This window comes from Aegilops tauschii, unplaced genomic scaffold (genome assembly GCF_002575655.3).
Source record: "Aegilops tauschii subsp. strangulata cultivar AL8/78 unplaced genomic scaffold, Aet v6.0 ptg000670l_obj, whole genome shotgun sequence".
NCBI lineage: Eukaryota > Viridiplantae > Streptophyta > Magnoliopsida > Poales > Poaceae > Aegilops > Aegilops tauschii.
In genome coordinates this window covers 20,873-28,170 of record NW_027332904.1, presented here as the reverse complement: position 1 = coordinate 28,170, position 7,298 = coordinate 20,873, and the positions used below count along the sequence as shown (strand labels likewise).

The 7,298-nt window shown below is 32.7% G+C and overlaps 3 non-coding genes across 3 annotated transcripts; 2 read left to right on the top strand and 1 right to left on the bottom strand.

Annotated features, from left to right (window-relative positions):
* The first annotated feature begins 38 nt into the window (after nt 1–38).
* Nucleotides 39–112, top strand: TRNAR-ACG (transfer RNA arginine (anticodon ACG)). The gene has a single exon. It is a non-coding gene; the product is annotated as a tRNA-Arg (tRNA).
* A 273-nt stretch (nt 113–385) lies between these two features.
* On the bottom strand, nt 386–457 carry TRNAN-GUU (transfer RNA asparagine (anticodon GUU)). The gene has a single exon. It is a non-coding gene; the product is annotated as a tRNA-Asn (tRNA).
* Nucleotides 458–6,696: 6,239 nt separating this feature from the next.
* TRNAL-UAG (transfer RNA leucine (anticodon UAG)) lies at nt 6,697–6,776 on the top strand. The gene has a single exon. It is a non-coding gene; the product is annotated as a tRNA-Leu (tRNA).
* Nucleotides 6,777–7,298: the final 522 nt, after the last annotated feature.

The following is a 7,298-nucleotide window of genomic DNA, read 5'->3' as shown; positions in this document are numbered from 1 at the left end:
AAGGGGTACCCCCGGGAAGAGATCCAGTGGAGACAGCTGGGCCTGTAGCTCAGAGGATTAGAGCACGTGGCTACGAACCACGGTGTCGGGGGTTCGAATCCCTCCTCGCCCACAGCCTTCCAAAGGGGGAAGGGCCTTTACTTTCCCCCTGAGGGTAGGAAAATCATGATCGGGATAGCGGACGTAAAGCTATTGAACTTAGGTATGCTCTTTCCTTTTGTCGAAGTGGAATCGTAGAACAGAATGTGATACGATGAGATAGAATGCAATAGAAATAGAAACAAGGATAGCGAACGGGTTACCTACTCCTAAGGGTCAAAGCAAGCCCTTTAATTCAATTCTTTATTCTTACATTAAAATTCTTACATTAAAGAATGAATAAAATCTCCCCAAGTAGGATTCGAACCTACGACCAGTCAGTTAACAGCCGACCGCTCTACCACTGAGCTACTGAGGAACAAGGGGGGATTCGACCTCCTAGAGTTCAACTCCCGCTCTCAACCCATGAACAATATGAGTCCGAAGCTTCTTTCGTAACTCCCATAATTTCTTCGTAGTGGCTCCGTTCCATGCCTCATTTCATAGGGAAGCCCAAAGTGGCTCTATTTCATTCTATTTCACTTCCTAGCACTTCCTATCATTTAATATCCATCCCTTTGGTCTTATTGACATAAGAGATGTCATTTATAGTCTATCTCTTTCTATATATGGAAAGTCAAGAAATTCTCATCGAAACATCGAGAAATTGTGCATATAGAAAACTCTAAAGAAAGAAAAAAAGGAGACCCATGCCATGATTTTCAAATCTTTTCTATTTAGTAGTCTAAGTTTCTCGATGAGGATAATTAATTCGGTCGTTGTGGTCGGACTCTATTATGGATTTCTGACTACATTCTCCATAGGTCCCTCTTAGATCTTCTTTCTCCAATCTTGGATTAGGGAAGAAGGAGATATTCGCGACTACTGGCGATTTCATTATGGGGCAGCTCATGATCTTCATATCGATCTATTATCCACCTCTGTATCTATTCTTTCTTAGCTAAACAGGTGGAAGATCTATCCAATTTGGTTATATTATATCATGGACTCGAAAAACGGATCTGAATTTGACTGAAATGCACGATCTTCACAGGTATCACTTTTCACGATACCTAAAAGGTGGAATAGCGATTTTCGAACCATTTCCTATAAGAGAATGGTTTCCATTACTTTGAGAAATGGATTCTTATATCAAACTATAGCTATTGCATTAAAGAAGAAAAGAAACTAATAGAAGTCGAAGACGCGGAATGATAGTGAATAGAGAGAAAGATTCTTCTGATTTTCTTGTTTCTATCTACTAGACGCCGTAGAGAATTGAGAATTTTCATGTCTTTCAATTCTCGTACTCGTAATTGGAAAGTTATGGAAGGAGACCCATCATTTTGCAATGAAAACAACATATAAAACTCTGGACAATTTCGAAATCAGGCCAAGCGTCTTAATACATATGCAAAAAAATGCATTATTGGCCCACCATTGATTAGAAGATTTAGCTTGTATGAATCGCTATTGGTTTGATACGAATAATGACAATCGTTTCAGTATGTTAAGGATACAGATGTATCCACAATTCATTTAGAGTTACTTAATAGTCTATTTCTTATACCATATCTCTATCCCGTGAAATTCTCGAGCCAAAAGATGGATGCATATGCTGTGTTTCATTTTGCTAAATGATATCAATTAAATGGTGTATCAATTCCATAAATTGCATATAGCAATAAATAAATCAGCAAAATTCTTTCTAATATTTTAGATAGAAGAAATGTTTCTTCTATCTAAAATATTAGAAAGAATGTACCCTTCTATCCAAATCCAATTTGCATCGATAAAATAAATCCAAATTCCAGTAGTAGATGAATAATTGCAAATTTGTGTGTGTACGAGATTAGAATAACTTCAAAATAACTGACATAATTTTGTATTTTTCCTGATCAGAAAATACATGAAAAAGAAAGGAGGTAGAAAAATTTTTGGATTTATGGTTAAAGAAGAAAAAGAAGAAAACAGGGGTTCTGTTGAATTTCAAGTATTCAGTTTCACCAATAAGATACGGAGACTTGCTTCACATTTGGAATTACACAAAAAAGATTTTTCATCGGAAAGAGGTCTACGAAGACTTTTGGGAAAACGTCGACGTTTGCTGGCTTATTTGGCAAAGAAAAATAGAGTACGTTATAAGAAATTAATCGGTCAGTTGAATATTCGGGAGCAGTAATTTAATCGTTCAAATTTTTTTCTTGTTTTATTATTTTTTTAGTAGTCTTATAGTAGTCTTAGATTTTTCATTTTGATGAGCCTCGCTTTGAGGAATTCATGGAATAATCCATTTTCATGGAATAATGAATTAAGGAAGAAAGGATATGAGTCTACCGCTTACAAGAAAAGATCTCATGATAGTCAATATGGGCCCCTCAACACCCATCAATGCATGGTGTTCTTCGACTGATCGTTACTCTCGATGGTGAGGATGTTATTGATTGTGAACCCATATTAGGCTATTTACACAGAGGAATGGAAAAAATCGCGGAAAACCGAACTATTATACAATACTTACCTTATGTAACAAGGATATAGAGAGATTGTAGAAAGGGAGTTGTAAATTCCTTAACTTAAGAAAGAAAAAAGAATAAAAACACAGATACATAACATAAAAAAAAGAATAAATAAGACGAGATTCGACCTCCCCCTACATATTTAATTTCCTCTCCTATACAAAAACTAGCAAGACCCACTCCATTGGTAATTCCATCAATAACACCCTTATCAAAAAACTCCGTGAGTTCGGTTAACCCTCTTATACCGAGGGTAAAGACCCTAGTATAGAAAATATCTATATAACCACGATTATATGACCAACTGTATATATTTTTTTTTACTTGATCTAAAAATTCTTTTTTAGGATTTCCTTTGTAAAAAGAGTTTATTAAATCCAAATTCTGAAAAAAAGAATAAGCGGATCCATAGAAGATATATGCTATGAATAAACCAAAGATAGCTAGACTTACAGAAGAAATTGCATTAGTAATAAATTCATATGAATTTACAAAAGAATTAGAACTTTCCTGGGTAAAGTTTATTGAGGGAGTTAACCACTTTGATAATATGGTTAACTCTGCTATTCCATTACCAATTCCTCCATTATCAAAAGAGATTCCTATGAATCCAATGAACAAAGTGAAAAGTAGTAATATAAGAAGAGGAAATAACATAGTATTTCCCGTTTCATGCGGATAGGCAAAAGTGTTTTTAGCCCCAAAAGACGTAGTAAAGGATCCTATCCTATTTCTTGTATTACCTTGAATTTTTGGTATATTTTGTGAAAAAAAAGAAACTCCACTCTTCGTTGTTGATAAAACGAAATCCCTATTCACTCCTTTGGGTATCCTTTTTCCCCATAAGGATATTGAATACAAGGAACTCTCTTTAGTGCTACTGTAATTTTGAAAATGAACACGCAAATACCCATCAAATGTAAGTAAATATATCCGAAACATATAAAAGGCAGTTAATCCTGCAGTAAAGGAGGCTATTATTCCAAAAAAGGGCGAATACAACCAACTATTACTAAGGATTTCATCTTTGGACCAGAAACAAGCAAGAGGTGGAATACCACAAAGAGAAAGTGTACCCCATAAAAAAGTAGTTCTTGTGATTGGAATGTATTTTCTTAAACCGCCCATAAGAACCATATTTTGACTTTTATCTGGTGAATATCCAACAAGAGGTTCCATTGAATGAATAACGGATCCGGATCCCAAGAACAATAAAGCTTTTGAATAAGCATGAGTGATCAAATGGAATAAAGCAGCTTGATAAGAACCTATACCTAGAGCTAACATCATATAACCCAATTGAGACATTGTAGAATAGGCTAAGCTTCTTTTAATATCTCTCTGAGCAAGAGCTAAAGTAGCTCCTAAGAATAGTGTTATTGTACCTACTAAAGAAATAAAACTCATTATCAAAGGTAAAGATATGAAAAGAGGAAGAAGTCGAGCTAGAAGAAAAATTCCCGCAGCAACCATAGTTGCTGCGTGTATAAGAGCCGAAATAGGAGTGGGCCCTTCCATAGCATCGGGTAACCATACGTGAAGAGGGAATTGTGCGGATTTCGCAACTGCACCAAGGAATAATAAAAAAGCACACAAAGTAGTAAGTAAAGAGTTAATTCCATTATTAGGAATCCAGTTATTAGCTATTTTGAACAAATCCCTAAACTCTAAACTACCTGTTATCCAAAAAAAACCTAAAATTCCTAATAATAGACCAAAATCCCCTACACGATTAGTTACAAAAGCTTTTTGACAAGCACTCGCTGCGATTGGTCGTGTAAACCAAAAGCCTATCAATAAATAAGAACACATTCCCACGAGTTCCCAAAAAAATAAATTTGTATCAAATTGGAGCTAGTAACCAATCCCAACATGGAAGTATTGAAAAAACTTATATAAACAAAAAATCTCAAATATCCTTCATCGTGAGACATATAACCATCACTATAAATAAGAACCAGGATTCCTACAGTAGTAATTAGCATTAACATAATAGAAGTAAGTGGGTCAATCAAGTATCCAAATTCTAAAGAAAAATCATTATTGACGGTCCAAGACCATAGATATTGATAGATCGAACTTCCATTTATTTGTTGAATAGACAGTTGAACTGAGAATACCATAGCTATACTTAAGAGTAAAACACTAGGAAAAGCCCATATGCGACGAAGATTTTTTGTTGCTGTAGGAATAAGAATAAGGCCAAATCCCATTGACATAATAACTGGAAGTGGGAGAAGAGGGATTACCCATGCATATTGATATGTATGTTCCATAAGAAAAGAAATTGCAATTTTTACTTCAATTTTTACTTCAATTTTTCTATAAAATTGTTTCCGATTCACCAAACCAATTCTTATCTCTTTCTGAAAGAATAAATAAAAAGAATAAGAAAAAATACTGAAATTCTTAATTTTTCCAAAATTTATCTCATTGAAATAATTAAAAATTAAGAATGGGTTTAGTTGGTTAAATTAAAAAAGTTAATAAAATAACTTCGTTACCTAGTTATTTTATTAACTAAATAAAGATATTTATAAAAATAAAAAAAAAAAGTGGAATCATTTTACTTTCTATTCATAATTCATTTTTATATTTCTTTAAAACAAAGATGAAACAGCTCTCTTGTTCCATAATTAACTGATTGAGTGAATTCCAATGAAAACCTATGTTTATAAGAAATTATCGAATAGTCCTTACTTCATATAGAACTAAAATCCTAATGACTATAAATTACCTAAGTTTTAGAATGTCTTGTTTAAGAGACTCAGTATTTTTTGTTTTGATTGGAATTCCTTTCCTTTATGGAATACCATTCTGAACTTAATTAACTATTTTCATTTTCCCTTCTTTTTATCCCCCCGTCTTATCTTATATGGGGGATAGGCTTCCATACCATATATCTATATATGGAGTATACTTGATATATAAATAGATATAAATAGATTTAAATGAGAAACCTTTCTATATATTCTATATTATTAAAAAACAAGTATAAAATATATAAAGAAAAAATGTTAAAAAATTCTTGTTGTCTTATCCGCATTAGACAAAATGAAGTAAAAAATAATTCAAAATTTAAGTATCTTTCAGTATCTAAGTATAAATACTAATAAAAAGAAGAAAGAAGGATTGATTTGCAGCAATAGATGTCTTTCACATACAACTAGAAAAAAGTAATTTCCTTTTTGAATGGCAGTTCCAAAAAAACGTACTTCAATGTCAAAAAAGCGTATTCGTAAAAATATTTGGAAGAAAAAGACTTATTTTTCCATAGTACAATCTTATTCTTTAGTAAAATCAAGATCATTTTCGAGCGGTAATGAGCATCCAAAACCAAAGGGTTTTTCTGGGCAACAAACAAATAATAAGATTTTGGAATAATATGAATTGACTTATCAAAAAAGAATTCCAATTATTTAATAATTTTGATTCTTCTTTGAATGTACTTTTATGTGTCGAATTACTCGGTACAATATTCTTAGAACAAAAAACCCCTCTTATCTTATATATACAAGAAAAAAAAGTTTTGTTTGGTATACTGTGTGCTAAGTATTCTTTTCCTATCAATGAACTTTTCATAATTTTCATAATAGAATCCTCATATTCTATTATGAAAATTATGAAAAGTGGAGTATTCTTACAATAGGACTTACAACTTCCACCTATCTTCTCCAAAATCATAAGGTTAGTAAATCTTATTAATAAGAGCATAAAGACTTTCATTCTAGAAATTTTTAAAAAATCCAAAAAGCCTTTTCCATTTATCCATTTTAATTTCATCATTAAATAGAAACCCTTTTGGATTTTTTTCATTGTATTGAAAGAATTTTCAAAATGTAAACGAGAAATTAATTAGAAAAAATTAGTTCTACAATTGCAAGTTAGAAAAAAGAAATTCCAACTCTTTCAAGCAGTGTTTGTGTTTCTATTGGGCAAAGCAAGAGTTTATTGTAAAAAAAAAATGGAAACGATACTACCAAACGAAGTCTATTTTAATGAAAACTCTAATGTTCCTAAATTTTATGGACTTTCCCAATATCGACGATTCCCAAGATAATAGCTATTATTCTTTTAAGTTACCTATTATTTGAAGTTAGCCGCCATGGTGAAATTGGTAGACACGCTGCTCTTAGGAAGCAGTGCTCAAGCATCTCGGTTCGAATCCGAGTGGCGGCATTCTTGAAAAAGAATACAATAGATTAGAAATCAATTCGAAATTTACAATTTTGTAATGGGACCTTCCCCTTATGCTATTTGCAACTTTAGAACATATACTAACTCATATCTCTTTCTCAACGATTTCAATTGTGATTACGATTCATTTTATAACCTTATTAGTTCGTGAACTTGGAGGATTACGTGATTCGTCAGAAAAAGGAATGATAGTTACTTTTTTCTCTATAACAGGATTCTTAGTTTCTCGTTGGGCTTCCTCGGGACATTTTCCATTAAGTAATTTATATGAGTCATTGATCTTCCTTTCATGGGCCCTGTATATTCTTCATACCATTCCTAAAATACAGAACTCTAAAAATGATTTAAGCACAATAACTACGCCAAGTACTATTTTAACGCAAGGCTTTGCCACATCGGGTCTTTTAACTGAAATGCATCAATCCACGATACTAGTACCTGCTCTACAATCTCAGTGGTTAATGATGCATGTCAGTATGATGTTATTAAGCTATGCAACTCTTT